The following is a 16,081-nucleotide window of genomic DNA, read 5'->3' as shown; positions in this document are numbered from 1 at the left end:
CGCAGAGTAATTGCATTTGCAATAGTTCTAGAGCTAATTAAAAAGTTAAGAATATACTTAAGAAAAGAGGCAAATTACCAGTTCACTAAAATCTATAAAGTTTTATTACTAAAAAAATTAAAGCTACAAGGGCAGTGAGATGGCTCAGTGGGGAAGGGAGCTTGCCACCAGTTCTGAAGACATGAGTTTGATCCCAGAGACCTAATCGTGAAAGGAGAAAAGTAAGTAACAACTTTGTCTACCACATGTATGCAGACATGGGTGCATATAGTAAATATGTAGACAAACAAACAAATGTAAACAAAACACTTTTCAAACTAAAGATAGAAATGGATCAAAGATCAGCTGCATCATGCAGCGCTCAGTGGTTTCGGACAAGGATGTCAGGATCGCTCAGGAGAGAAAAGTAGTCTTCTTAACAAATGTGTTTTAAAAACTGGGTACCAATATGCAGAAGAATAGTGATGGGCCTTGCTTCAATTCATCTGTGAAGTTATCTCAGAATGGGTCAAAACACTACACCTGAGTGTTAGTGCTATACAAGCCTTAGAATGAAAGCAAGATGGCACATACAAGATCCTCCTAGGCCCAGACCTGGGTGATGATAAATGGTCAAAACACTCTGCCTACAAACACAGATGGCTCCACACAGCAAAAATAGGCTGTATTCTCTGCTCAGAAACACCCAGAGGGAGAAGTTGCTCACAAAAAAAAAAAAAAAAAAAAAAAAAAAATCATTGGTATGGGGCAGAGATAAACTCTACAGACAAAAGGACCCACTAGAATCATAAAATTTTAAGAACTAATCAAAAACTGGGCATAGGGCTCAGTTTGTAGAACTTGCACAAAGTCCAGGCTTAGATCTTAGTACATAAACCAAATGCAGGGGTACATGCCCACAATCTCAGCAGTCAGCAGGTGGAGAGACAAGAAACAGGAAGATCAAAAGTTAAAGACCATCTTTGACCACATAACAAGTTCAGAGCTAACCTGGGCCACAAGAAGCCCTGTCTTAAAAGGGGGGAAGGGAGGAAAAAAGAGGAAAAGGAGGATAAACAAATCCTGAGCTTCGTGGTTGCTAGTGGTGGAAAACCCCACAGCATTAACTAGAGGGGAGCCATGCTAAACCACAAGGCAGACCTCCCTCCTCTCAGATATAGGTGCTTGTCAATTCCTTAAAGTCACCCTGCTTCATCAGAGCATCAACCATTGGCTCTCCTTCCACTTAGACAGAGCTGAGGCAGGAGGATCATGTTCCTGTCTTGGCCTCTGGTACAGTTGGAATTATAGGTCTGCACCAGCAAGACCTGGTCAAGCTGCAAAATTTATCACACTTCACAGAGGCCCGGAATGGAGTAAAGGTGGTAGCATCAGATCCACTATCCTTTGAGAAAACTATAGATGAGAAACACTGACGGGTGTCTTATGGGCATGGAGCAACTTCAGGCTGGGAAGCTGGGGTGAAAGAGCGGTCCCAGGGTACCTTGCTTCACATGTGACCTTCAGGCTGCTCAGCTTCCCTCGTCCTCAACTCACTTCAACTTGCTCATTATGTACTATGGTCTTTTAAGTTTTTCTAACTGGTGTATACAGAGTCATAAGCCAATTCCAGACTCATACATACTAAAAATGATTAATTTTTGTGTTTTCCCTGAGTATTTATCTAGGTTTCAGTATGAAGAATTGTCTGTTTCTGTTGGCCTTCTCTGCGCTGCCGACATGCCCTCAAGCAGTGCATACTGGGTAAGCACCCTTAACTCCTTTTTCTTGCTATAAGGAGGCCATGCTGGAAGGCCCTGGCGTAGTGTCTAGGAACAGGGCACATGCCATCTCTCAATTCGGTCACACCGTAGATGAGTGCCACGGCTTTGTGTTATCTGGACCATGTGTGCAAAAGGAAGCTCTGGGGGAGATGGCCCATCTCCTCATGTTCCTAAGGTGTGGAACTGAAACCGTATGCGGAGTGAACACTTTAGGAATCTCCAAGGAGAACCATGGAAAGAGCAAATGAGTGGCAGGGCAAGTTCTACAAGTTGATTTTGGTTCCATCAGGTCTAATCCTAAGAGAGGAATGAGATGGATTCTGTGGTGGAAACACAAATCATTCCTGAGGGTCAGGAGTTTGAACAGGGCACACAGCAGCTCACAATGTTGGCAAACCCAAAGAAACTGATTTGAGAAGCTGTAAACACCTCAGCATCTCAGCCCTGGTTGCCTCCTTGGGGCCTTGTCATGCCTAAAAAGAGAATACAGCAATCCCTTGTAATGAGGCCTGGATCATAGATATCAGGACTTTATTGGACTAGCATTCTTGCCTATGCTTGGAATCTAAGCCACTGTTTGTAACACATTTAGTTTTAGACCCTCATGATAGCTTTTCTTCCTTCATCTGTGTATCAACCAGGCATTCACTTATGAAGTCTTGTCTCATCAGAAAGAGGGATAGCATGAGAGAATCACCATCTCCCTTGTCACGTCAACACAGCAGATTCATTACACATTGGTTGCTGTACTGACAACTTTGCCACTGAATCTGGATATGCTCAGAGGGAGAGGACTGTTCTCCTTTAGTCAAAGCAAAGCAAATCATTGGCAAGAACCTCTGAGAAAGTTCTGATCTGAGTTCATCAGCTAGCTGGAAATGGGCAGACACTTACCTTTTTGTAATAGGTGTCTGCAAGCATAGGCAGCTCCCCCCCCCCCCCCCCCCCCCCGCCCCGTGCATGTGTGTGGTGGTGGGGTGTACACCTAGGAATTACACTTAGGATTGGACTGATCTCTCTGGATCCTGAGCTTCTCATCTTTCTCCCTCAACCTTCCTTCTAGAAGGAAACCCAATGTGAGATGTGAGGCCCTGGGATCAAGTCCCAGGACCATACATACACACATGCACATGCTGTGTCACACACACACACACACACACACACACACACACACACACACACACACACACACACACTCACACACACACACACACACACACACACACACACACACACACACTCCTACTAAGCCACTGTCCTTAGACTTCTAACCACCTTTTAACAGGATCATACAGGCTGGCAATGTCTCTGCCCCCTGGGCCATCTATACAAAGTTGACACAGTCTTGAACAGTACATGTTATGATTTCAGCTTAAAGTGAGGAGTTCAGAAAGATGCTTCATAGACTTGCTACCCAAACCCTGGGCTTGGCGAAAGGTGAACGTTGCCATGGTGAGTTAAGGCCTGTGATATGGTATTGGGTTGGTAAGGGAGCAGCTTGAAGGTCAGCATGCGCATGCCCTTTGTGGGAAGTTTCTTGTAGATTTCTTTTTAAACCCTAGTTTGCTATCATAGTGAGTTTCAGGGCTGTGAAGATATAATGCTTGGACACTGGGGACCCTTCGCCATCAGAACAGTTGATGTTTCAGGACAATTCAGAGATTTTTCCTATTGTTCTCCAAGCCCTACTTTTAGGAAGGCGTTGGAGTTTTTTTGCAGCTACGCCATACTTCTCCAGTCAAAGATGATTTTAGGCACGGGGTCAAGTTAAATGTGATTAAAGCTCGTGTATGGGGTGGCGGTGTGTGTGTACGTGGTGTATGCGTGCATGTGAACAAGCTTGTGGAGGCTAGAGGGAGACTTCAAGGCGTATCGCTCTTCACCCCTTGGAACAAGAGTCTCTCACTGAACCCAAAGCTAGTCTGGTGCATGGAAAACCCTTGCAATTACCTCATCTCTATCCCCCATAGCACTGGGGTTATAGGCATGCGCAGTGTCACATTGGGCTTTTTTTTCTTTTTCTTTTCTTTTTTTTTGAGGGTCCTAGGATCAGAACTAAGAAGTCATGCTTGTGTCACCATCACTCTTACCCACTGCATTATCTCTCCAGGTGCACCCGCCCATCCTGGTCATGTGATTCCTTTTTCTCATTTTTGTTTCTTATCTTGTCTAAAAAAAAAAAAAAAAAGAATTTGTCCCAGGTTCTTCTATTGTCATTCATGTATCAAGAATTCTCTGATCTGTACTAGACACCACACTGAGTATAACTTCCATGGGGAACATGAGTGCAGTTCCTGGCTGCTGCTGCTGCTGCTGCTGCTGCTATTGCAATTGTGCATGCTTGCACGCATGTGTGTGGGTGTGTGTGTGTGTGTGAGAGAGAGAGAGAGAGAGAGAGAGAGACTTATGTGTGCAAGAGTGACCTTCTGATCCTCCCATCTCCACCTGTCAAGTCCTTGGGATCACAGATGTGTGTCATTGTGTGACTTAATTAGTGTTCTATTGCTATGAAGGGACATCGTAACCAAGGCAATTTAGAGGGAAAAAAAGCATTTAATTGACAGATTGCTTTACAGTTTCAGTGACTAAGCATTCTAATATATGAGCCTATGGGGAGGGAGGCATTTCCACTCAAACCATCACATTATGTTTCGATTATGCTGTGCTGGGGCTCGAACCTAGGGCTTTGTCCAAGTTAGTCTTGCATATGAGCTAGCTCACCAGCTCAGTTCCTTACTCTCAACTCCGGCAGTAATAGAGAAAGAGGGTAGAGATTGTATGGCATAGTTAGGGGCAACCTACAGAGGGAAATGAAGGGTGAAGGCCCTGGAAAAGGAGTAAAGGAACTGGCTTGCCTGAAACTCTAAGTTCAACCTTCAGGACACCAGCAGCAACATTTCTGGGGAACACCTGGGAAAGGCTTCGCCTCGTGCCCACAGGGTCAAATCTGCATTTTAAAAAGATCCGAAGGTGCAATCCATTTAATGTGGATAAACAGCAGCGTCAAATGCATAGGATCTGCTCTTGACCACACATGGCAATCACCTGGAAAGATGTGCAAAGTTGTGATGCCTGGATCCCATTCTCCAGGGTGATGTGGTGTGGACTACAGGTCGAGTTCGGGGCTTTTCTATACCCAGGAAGTTCTAGAACACAGCTAACGGCGAGGCTCACTTTCGTGCAGTGAGCTCGTGGCCCAGCAGATGTACTCGATGTCTGTGAAGATCCTTACCTCTAAGCTATCTCTGAGCTCTCTGCACAGGCAGGGATGTTTCCTTTCTCCTGCTTAGTGCATTAGAAGGGTTACAGTCTCCAGCAGGCTGAGTCCAGATTGTGAACCATTTGGAGAAATGAAGTCAAAGAAAACTACTTCAGAGACCCAATTTCCCTGCCATCCAGACAGCTAATACCTGGGCAGTTTTGTAAGTTCGGTATAGTTCAATATATTTATCTACCCAGTGCCTAGCCCCTAAGGATGGGGGAACCTGCAGTCCCAAGTGGGTTCCATGAAAAGACAGGCTGACTTTCAGATTTTCTTGCACGACTCCAAAGAGGCCATGCCAGAGAAAAGCCCTCTTCAGGGGCAGTCTGGTCACATTCTTGACTAATGAGTTTGGAACACAGTGTCCCTGCTTGGCTTTAACAGGGAAGACTTGAGGGAGAGGAAGTGTGAAAAGGTACAGGGTGTGATGGAGTGGAAGCCACGCTGATCTGTGGGGAAGCCCCCGGGTATTTCCTTCACCTGTGCCTGGAGAGAAATATGCAGCCAGTGACGCGTACGTCGCCCAACCACAACCAAGGCCCATTAGCGAGCGTGGAGTGCGGTCAGCTTCTCCTTACCCAACAGTGGCCTGGGGAGAGCTGAGAAACAGCACACCACCCCTGCATCCACCACAGGAGGTTGCAAACGGTTTGCAAGAGGATATGGCTGGTACGTTTCCTCTCTGCTCAGCCCTCTTTCAAATGTGCATGCTCATGTTCTAAAAAGTCAGAAGGTTGGGTAAGAATGTGAATTGACTTGTGAGGAAAGGACAAGAATTTGGCTCACATGACCCTTTTAGAGACTTCCTGCGCCTTGTGAGAGAAACAAAAGGTTTGGGTTATTAATGATAAAAATAAGCTATATCCTGGCACAAAGGATATGCCATAAGTCCTGTAAATAGCTGCAGAAACTACTGGAGAGGGGGGGGAACGTCCCATTAAAATGCCCACTCATCAGAATAAGTAGCTTTCCAATAGAGGACTGTGAGTTCTCATGGAAAAGCTCTCCATAAGGTCACCATGTCTTAGAGGTCATGAAAATGCTTGTACCCCATCCATAGAGAGTCAAAGAATTACATGACACACAAATGATGAGGAAACTGTAACTAAGGGGTTGCAGGTGTGCCTGGATACCCTAAAAAGACTGAAAAAATAGTAGTAATGCTAATTCCATGTTAACTGTTAACCTAAAATAGACTTTTCCAAGTAAGGACCCTGAATGGGCACACAACATTCCTAGTCCCAGCATCCTTGATGTCTGTTTATTCTTGCCCTAATTTTTCTTAAATGCTCAACCTCTCCTCATTATTCCTTTTTACTATGGCATCTTGTCTCCTACTTTATATTTTTAACTGGATGTCTGCACATAGAAGAATGCGAATAAATCCATACCTATTACCCTGCACAAAACTAAAGTCCAAGCGGATCAAAGACCTCAACATATAAACAGACACACTAAATCTGGTAGAAGAAAAAGTAGGGAAGAGTCTTGAACTCATTGGCATAGGAGACAACTTCCTGAACAGAGCACCAATAGCTGAAGCTCTAAGACCAACACTTAATAAATGGGACCTCATGAAACTGAAAAGCTTCTGTAAGGCAAAGCACAAAATGACAGTCCGTATTTTTTTTTCCAGAAGAGATCATTTATTTGGTGCATTTAATTAATTAATTAATTATACCTCCCAATGGCAACTTCCTCTCCCTCTTCTCCTCCCAGTCCTTCCCTCTCAGAAAAAGGGAGGTCCCATGGATGTCAACCCATCTCGGATATCAAGCTGTAGCAGGACTAAGAGCATCTTCTACTGAGGTTAGGCGAGGCAACCCAGTTAGGCTTCAGAGACAGCTGGCTCAGAGACAGCTTCTGGCAGCCTGTATTTTTAAAATAGTATTTAAGGGACAAAATCCCATCCACCCACTAACTGGTACATACGGTCATGGATCTACTGTCTTCCCCTAAGCTGCCAATGGTCAGTGACAACCAGCACGAGCCATGGCAGAAAGGTCGTAGGCCCATCTCCTCTTGTCCTCACCAGGATGGAGTCCTCTCTCTTGAATCACCACGTCCCCATGACTTGTTGTATGACCTCCACCATAAACAAGCACACTATAATGTCCCCCATTTGCTCAGTCCAGCTTCCGCTACAGCCACCTAATTCCTGTACTATTTTTCATTATTAAATTTTAGAGAGAATGTTTCTCAAAGGACTCTCATAGTATTTATTTTTATTATATCTGCTTCTTTTTTTTTTTTTTATGCTCTTTTCCCCCCTAAATCTAATCTGGGTTTTTGTCTCCCTCCCACATTAGCAATTCCTATAAAAGCCACAAAAGGTTCCTTTGTGATTAAATCGAATAATCAGTTCCCAGAAAGCATTGCAGCACTTTCTTCAGCTGCCTTCCAGAGCTACCAGTTCTTGTCCAGCCTTACAGAGCGTTTCCCCATCGACTTTGCTACTTCCTCCTTACCAGCACTATCCCATGTTCTTCCTCTACCTGCCAAATTAACTAGTGAGCCAATCCCACTGCTTCTCCGAATGTCACCCTGCTGCCTCTGCCTCTTCCTTGGCATCCCCATCTTGACTTCAACTGAGCGAAATGAACTTCGCGTGTCCAGATTCAGGTGCCCAGCTTACCTCTCACATCTATTCTCCCCCACCCCACCCCCCAATATTATTAAACAGCAACTTGATTTTGTAATTGTCAGCCCAACGCCATCAGAACCTTACCTACCTCTTCTCTTGTACCCCAACCCCCCACAAAATCCACTTTGTCAGTGAATTTCCTAGACACCATTGTAATGTAAACCCTGGGTGTCCCTAAGATGTCCCCACCACTTACATTTACCCCTCTATCCTTTCCTCCACTGCCATCAACTCTCCCTTTTACTTTTATCACATGCAACTCTGCCTCCAGGCTTCAATATCTCCACCCTTATTTCTCCATTAAATGGCTAGAGTTAAAATATACATCCACTCCCTGCCTAAACCCCTCTGATGGCTACAGCCTTTCAAAGGCGACAAGGCTCCCACCATCACTGGCTGGCAGCTAACCCCGGGGCCACTGTGGCTCTTTCTCTCATTTCTTCACTCTTGTTCCAGCCACAGTGGCCTCCTAGCTATTTCCTACGAGCTAGGCAAGATCAGGGTCCAGGACATTTGCACCTCTTTACCTGCATTCCTCAAAAACAATCCCTACTCCACACTCATACTGTTTTGCTACACAGTTTCTCACTTTTTTGCCTAATTAGGTCTTCTCAAGGATCCATAGTCAGTAAAGCTTTCTCCAAACTCCCTTTGTTAAGTATCAACTTGAATTCACAATCTTCTCTCCCCCTTTCACGCTGTGTTTTTTCCTGTAGCAATACCCTCCTGATGTATCACACCTCCTCCCAACACTTACTTTTTGCCTAACTCCATTAAAAATAGATGCACCCTGTCCCTGCTGTGTAACAGCACCCACAGGTCAAATGAGTTTTAAGTGTTCTAGCAGGTGTGTATGTGGACAAAGGTTGCTCTCCCACACCAAGAACCTAACTACATGCTAAGCACGGCATTATATGATGTTATGGGAGAAAGATGGGAGCTGTATTTTTTAACAATAACCAAAAAATAATAATAAGCCATTAAGAAAGATAGTAAGCAAGTGATTTGGGGGGAAAAGTAGACAAGGTGTTGAAGAAAGAAAATCATAGCAATCCTCAGCTTATAACAAGTATTTGTGCAGGTCCCTCTGGGTACTCATTCTTAACATTTATTAAGCTCCTATTATCTACCAGGTTCAACACCAGTACTTCACTAGAGTTAATTAATTTAAAGCTCACTGAGATTAATATGTTTTTGTTCGTTTTGTTTTAACTTTGGTTTATTTTGTTTTGTCTTTTGAGACGGAGTCTCCTGGCCATGTAACAGAGGATGACCTTGAACTCCTGATCCTCCTACACCTACCACCAAGGTCCTGGGGATGTATAAATGCACCATACAGTAGGCTACTGTTTTATATTCCTTTTTATAGAAGGTGAAATTGAGTCACAGAAAGTCAAGCAATTACCTCAAGGAAGCACAGCACACATGGGTATAAGGAGGCAAATGGCAGCCCTGAGAGCTCACTGTAAGCAGGAAGAGGCCATGCTTCTTCTTCCTCATCGGGCAAACAGGTTCTGCTTGTAGACAGTGCTGAGTGAACATACTCTACTTTCTTCCTATGTGCTTTCCATCTTCTGGAAGAATCCCTAATGCAATATTAGGGTTTTAAATCCAGAGTTATAAACTTTAATATGACTATGGTTCAAGGCGATCTTATCAACATGAAGGCTGTGAGGGCTGGGGATTTAGCACAGCTTGACAGAGTGCTTGCCTACCATGTAATAAGACTACCTTGGATCACCAGCACAACAGGAAAGTGGTTTAGGAAGTGGAGGCAGGATGATCAAAAACTCGGGGTCACCCTCAGCTACAGAGTGAATTCAAGACACTGCCTCAAAAAGAAATGTAAATAAATAAAACAAAATTAGAGGCACATTGTGATTCTGTAAGTCAGAGTGGGACAACAGGTGCTAGCTATGTCTGCCGCACACCACCAGGAGATGCAGCTGGTGTCCCCTACTTTAAGTAGCAAGGCCTAGATAAACTAATACTAACAGGGCTTTTTAAAAATTGACTGACCTATATCCGACACATCCGGAGGTCAATTCAGGTAGAAAATTGTGAATAAATGTGAAAGATAAGCCTTCTCTGGCCATCAATGATAGACCACAGGAGAGAGTCAAGATTGCTTTGAATACATGTTTTCAAGTACTCCACAGTTGCTAGTTTCTATGTCATTTATAGTCTCCTAAAAAATTAGTCAGGGATGAGTTTGGTTTAATCCCCCAGACCTTTACTTATCTATTGCTCCCAGTGGACCAACAGCTAGCTTTTAAAATGCTTTTCAGTTTATCTTTAACCAGAAACATGGGCTTTTCCTGGTCTTTGGCTGGGTTCCTACTCTTCAGCCTAAACAGAAGCCTATCCTGTGAGAGACTCCTGCTGGGTCGTTTTCCCTGCATTCTGCTAAAGGAATGTTCAAGAAACAAAAGTATGGATCGCCCTTGCCCTCCATAGCCCCATCCAGGAGAGTTCTCTGCCTGTACAATCGGGTTCCAGGGTTGCAATCCCCTTAGGAAGAAAACACTTCCAATATTATCCTCTTGGACGGACATGGCCAAGTTAGAGGATCAAGGGAATCTGCCCTCGTGGGCCTTTTGCAGATACCTGCTGGTCCAAACAGCGAAGTTGTGGCCAACTAGAGGACATGAAATGTACAGTTCCACATCTGGGATGGGTCTGTCCTGATCAGTTAAAGGTCTCTGGAAGCTCCTTAACACACACACACACACACACACACACACACACACACACACAGAGAGAGAGAGAGAGAGAGAGAGAGAGAGAGAGAGAGAGAGAGAGAGAGAGAGAGAATTTCCAGAGAAAGAGAATTTCCAGGGCAATTTGACAGTAATAATTAGCCATCACAAATATAGTACATTTTATAGTTTTGGTTCTCGTATTTTCTTATTTCATTTTAATAATTAGTCAGTTTACATTCTGGTCAGAGACCCCTCCCTCCTCTCTTCCTGGTCCCACCCTCCCTCCCTGTTTTCCCTATTCTCCCCCTCCTACTCCTCAGAGAAGGGGAGCCCCTATAGACTTTATATAGGCTACATAGGGCAATATTTGTGTGTATCTTCTCCCTAAGTATTTGTATGTATTGAATTGTGTTTTTCCAAAATTCATATATTGAACATCCTAAGCCCCAGCACCCCAGAATGTGACTATGCTTCAAAATGAGACCTTAAAGAAGTAAACTGAGGTACAATGAGGTCATCTGGAAGGGCCATATCCCCCTATGGCTTGTGTCTGTTAAGAAAATTTTAGGACACAGTCAAGACACAAGGCTGTCCACACGAGAACACAGCAAGAAGAAGGCTGACCCCAAGCCACAGAGAGATGCTGCAGGGGAAAATGACTCCATTAAGACCTTGATCTTGGAGTTTTGGGTTTCTTTCTTTTCCTCCACAATAGCAAGAAAATCAATTTGTAGATTCTGGGGATTTTGTGTTAAAATGCAGGTGAATAGTAATGTAATCACTCTGTTATTTTGTTATGGCAGCCCAAAGTAAACTAACACACACACACACACACACACACACACACACACACACACACACACACACACACACACACACACACCAAGCCTCCTCTTGGGCTTCCACAGACACCTCCCTTTGGCTTGGGACTTGTCTGCCCTTGGTGAATGCTCTTCCCAAACCTTCTCCAGCGAGGTCTTTGCTAGGAGGTGGAAAGTTATGCTTGCCTTGAAGAGGTTAATGATTACCAAGAACTTGGAAGTCTCTCCTCCATTGTTATTCACAGAAACCTAGGTGCAAGGTTGAAAGCAAAACCCTTTGAGGTAGGAGGAAAACGGGACTGTAGAACAAAACTTAACTAAACTGGCTTCCACCTTAACCAGTTCAGCTCTGGAAAAGCTGTGGACGTCAGGGCACAAGTCCTGGTCTTCCGCACCAACAGAGAGTTTAAAAATAGCTACTTCACCATTTTGTTAAATGAGGAAGTCCAAAAATATGATTTTCGGCCTGAGTTAATAGCGGACGTCTCAGCTCACAAAAAAGAAAGGAAAAGGAACTTCTAGATTTAAATGGCATTTTAAAAATTGTCACTTGTTTCTTTTTTATTTCATTTATTTATATTTATGTAATGAGTTGGATACGAAGGTCATAGGAAAAATTTGGCCTATGTCTAATCTGGCTTTTGTCTCCCTTCCATACTAACTTCTCTCCTTCTATTATGTTGGTACCCAGAGTCAAACTCAGGTTCTCAAATTTAGCACCAAACATTCACCCACCAAGCCATCTCAATGCGCCCCCATTCTTGATATTTTTGATGCAAGGTTTTTATGCATGTATTCTTCTATTCTGAGGTTTAAAAAATACTACATATTCATAAATGAGAGAAAACAAAAAATGAGTTAGAAATGTTTCAAAGGGTATATGATATGAATAAAGAGCCACATCCTGCATTATATGCAATTTCTTTACCTGTACACTTAACTTATTTTACTTATTCCTAATTTTTACTATGCCTTTAAGAATTTCACATAATGCATTTTAATTATTTTCACCCCTTCCCTGACTCCTTACACACCTTGCACATCCTTTATGTCTCTACCCACACAACTTCACATCCTTTTTTTTTTTTTTAACTTTATCAAGCATACTTTGTGCTGCACATACACTTTTGGATGTGTGACCTTCACTAGAGGGTGATTGTCTTAGTTACTTTTTTATCACTGTGAAGAGATTCCATGACCAAGGAAATGTATAAGAGATATATGTCATAGACATAGGAAAAGCTCATGAGCATCATGTCAAGAAGCATGGCAACAGACAGGCAGGCATAGTGCTGGAGCTCACACCTTGAAACACAGCCACAAAGCAGAGAGAGAGAGAGAAGTAACTGAGAATGGCATGAGTTTTGAGAACCTCAAAGCCCATCCCAGTGGAACACCTCCTCTGGTTAATCCTTCCCAAACAGTTCCACCAACTGGAAACCAAGCATTCAAATATATGCGTTTGTGGGGGACCTACTCATTCAGACCATCACACTGCCTTAACCACCAGTGATAGTTCCTCTCTCTCTCTCTCTCTCTCTCTCTCTCTCTCTCTCTCTCTCTCTCTCTCTCTCTCTCTCAAGAGTGGCAGTTCATGTCCAGTCATGAGCCTATGAGCTGCCTGGCCACAGTTTCTTGGCCCTAATGACATATGATTTCAACTAATGAAATGGGTCTTCAATCCAATGAAAAAAGTGGTCAATTGCTCTTGTGACATCTGTGCCACTATTGCACCAGTAGGCATATCTTACCAGTAAGATGTGCTGGCAAGAGTTCACAGCTGCATAAGAATGGTAATTTTTTTTTCCTTCAATAGCATAATAGCACCTTTAACACAATGAAAGCTAACCAATAGAGGTGAGGCTTCCCGGTACATACCAGTTTGTTCTATGACATAAGTGTACAGTGTCTTCAGCATAGTCCAACTATCTACCAAAGACTCTATATTATAGATATACTTATTCATTTATGTTCATTGCTGCTCTCTTCACACTAACAAAGAAATAGAAACAGCCTAGATACCCATCAACTGATAAATGGATAATGGAACGTAACACATTTACACAAAGAAACATTATTCATCTATCACAAAAAAGAATTTATAAAATGCAAAGGTAAATGGATAAAACTGGAAACAATCATTCTGAATGAGGTAACCCAGGCCTATGTAAACAAATATATGTTTCTCCTTATTTGTAGTTATTGGACTTGAATATTTAGATATTGGTGTTCTGTTTAGAATACCTATTGAGGTCAGGAAATTAGCAAAGGGCTATGGGAGTGAGATGTCAAGTGAGGAAGGATACGATGCCGTTATACAAAGGTTTAAGGGTAATCATGATTTTTTCCAGGAAGTATTTTATGGAGAGAGTAATGGAAGGGCAGGGTAGATGAGTGAATACAGGAAGAGACAGCTGACACTAAAGATATCTTGAAAAAAATCACACGGAAACATACAAGTTAGAAGAGTCCTAAAAAATGTGTACATACACATATACGAAGAACTTAAATAGAAATATCCTGTAAGGGGGCAACAAAGCCCCAGCTAGACAGCACAGAATAACAAACTCAAGTGCCAATTCGGATTTGTTGGTAGGAGAAGTCCCATAGACTCACTCTCCCAAACATTAAAGGTTATTGCCAATGCTCTTAACTACAATTAAACCATCCTTTCTATGTCATGAATTTTCATGAGAACGCCTTTCCCCCTCAATTGGCTGGGCCAAGTGCCAATCATCTCTAGAAATACCCTCACAGACACGCCCAAATATGTGCTTTAGAATTTCCTACATTTGTGTTAATGCAGCTGAATGGACAACCAAGATTTACCCATCACATCGTGAGTTAAATGGTGAGTCAAGCATGCACACCCCCAGGCTCACCCTCCTGGCCTGGCCTTCCCTATGCTCTATGTATAATCAGGACTAAGACTCCTGCTTCTGTTCTAGCTCCTGACTTGGTATCTTCAGCTTGGAAACAGTGGTGAACCATGACTATGGACCTGGTTAGGCTTAAAAACACTTAGGAAAGTAGTAACACAAACCGTTGTGTCTTCCATAATTTTCCCAGAAAGCGTTAGACCTTAGCATGCTGACCTAACAAATGCATACTTTCCTTGACACAGTCAAAGCATGTGGCATCACTAGGTGGTAGGATAGGGTAGGAGATAGGGTCTTGTTGGAGGAAGTAGATGCCTGGAAATATGTTCTTGGGTATGTCCTTACTATAGTGGACTAACAGCTCAGAAACCATAACTCAAATAAGAGCTTATTCTTATACATGGTTTATGTTGTGTATTGTCACAGTGCTACAAGGCCACTTCATGGATCTCCACATTTCTGTTCCTGTCATTTTCTTCACTGCTGTCTTAATACAACACCCACAATGAGTGTGCTAAGTGTCTCCCCTCTGCTCACAACCATCAAATAGATTCTCATGTTACACACAGTTTATGGCCACAGTTACTCAAGAGCTCAAACGTCTTTGGCTTCCTCTTTTATTTTCTCCTTCTTCCTCACTCTGCTCCAGCAATACAAGTCTCTTTTGCATTCAAGCGACACCTTTCCCTTAAAATTTTTTGTTCTGTTTATTTCTGTACTTTACTTTCTGTACTCAGCAGGGGGCTAGGTAACCCAATAATGGACAGGACAGAAGACCAGATTCCTAGTCCAGGATGCTAGATATCTCAGTAGTCCTAATCAGGTGTGGAAAGCCTGGAGGATTCTGGGAGAATCACCATTATCAAGTCTAAACTGAAAGGTCAAAGAAACTGGGACCTGGTATGAGCGGCATTGATGGGTAGCTGCAGAGACTCAGAAGACGGTGGGCCTTGCTGGCACATGGGCTGCCTCTCCCCAACTTCTCTTTTCAATCCTACCCATTGAAAGGCACCACCCACATTCCGGGTGTGTCTCCCTACAATCCCCACTGCCCCAGATGTCAGTGTTCTCTGGAAACACCCCCCACAGACACACAAATGTGTTTGACCAGCCATGGTCATCTCTTAATTTAGCCCAGTTGTCACCCAAGACCAACCTTCCTCCTTGTTGTATTCAGATGTCACCTTCTCAGTGGCCCTTTGTCTGACATGCCCCATGTAAAACACAGATCCCCCCATGGTTGTCATCAAACCCACACTCTTCCTCTTTATCTCATCCACAGCAGCAGCATCTTGTCTATGTGCTGTCTTTATTTGTCTTGTTGAATGTCTTTGCTGGAATGCCGGCTCCATTTGGATAAAGACCTTGTTTTATTTTATTAATTACAGCCAGAACAATACCTGACATTAAATGGCCTTTCAATAAATATTTATTTATTTAATGCTAAGGGCTGTGGATATCTAGGAATTCATTTAAAATGCCATGAATAAATAAACTAAAGCATAGAAGTAATGTTGACCCATTGGTATGTGCTTTTATTTCTACAAGTCTTATGGTATAAAGAAAAGTCATAAAGTTTTATTAAAATTGGATTAGCATGCTGATCTAGTCTCCTAGCTTCTTTTGTGAACAAAGTTTTATTGGGCTACAGTCCCATGACGTCTATGGAAGCTCCTTGAGTACAAATACTAGAGGATTTATACACTGCTCCACAGGACTGTCAACTTTTGACTTTAGCAAATGTCGCCTGAGTGTTATCCTGTTTTCAATCAGACATTCTGCTGTAGTCTTGTGCCACTCATTTGTTCCTCTGCAAGGAGCTGGCAGAGGCTGCTGATCTGTGAGACAACTCCATTCTCAGACACCACACTTCCTACAAATTGTCTCAGCCCTGGCCGATCTCAGACGCTACTTTTGTGACACCCAGGGCTTCTCTGCTTTTGAAAAGTGCTCAGCTAACACAAGACATTTTGATTGACATGTAGAGCTGTGAGAACTAATACTTACACT

Source organism: Acomys russatus, chromosome 3 (genome assembly GCF_903995435.1).
Source record: "Acomys russatus chromosome 3, mAcoRus1.1, whole genome shotgun sequence".
Lineage (NCBI taxonomy): Eukaryota > Metazoa > Chordata > Mammalia > Rodentia > Muridae > Acomys > Acomys russatus.
Note: the sequence above shows the minus strand (reverse complement) of the source record.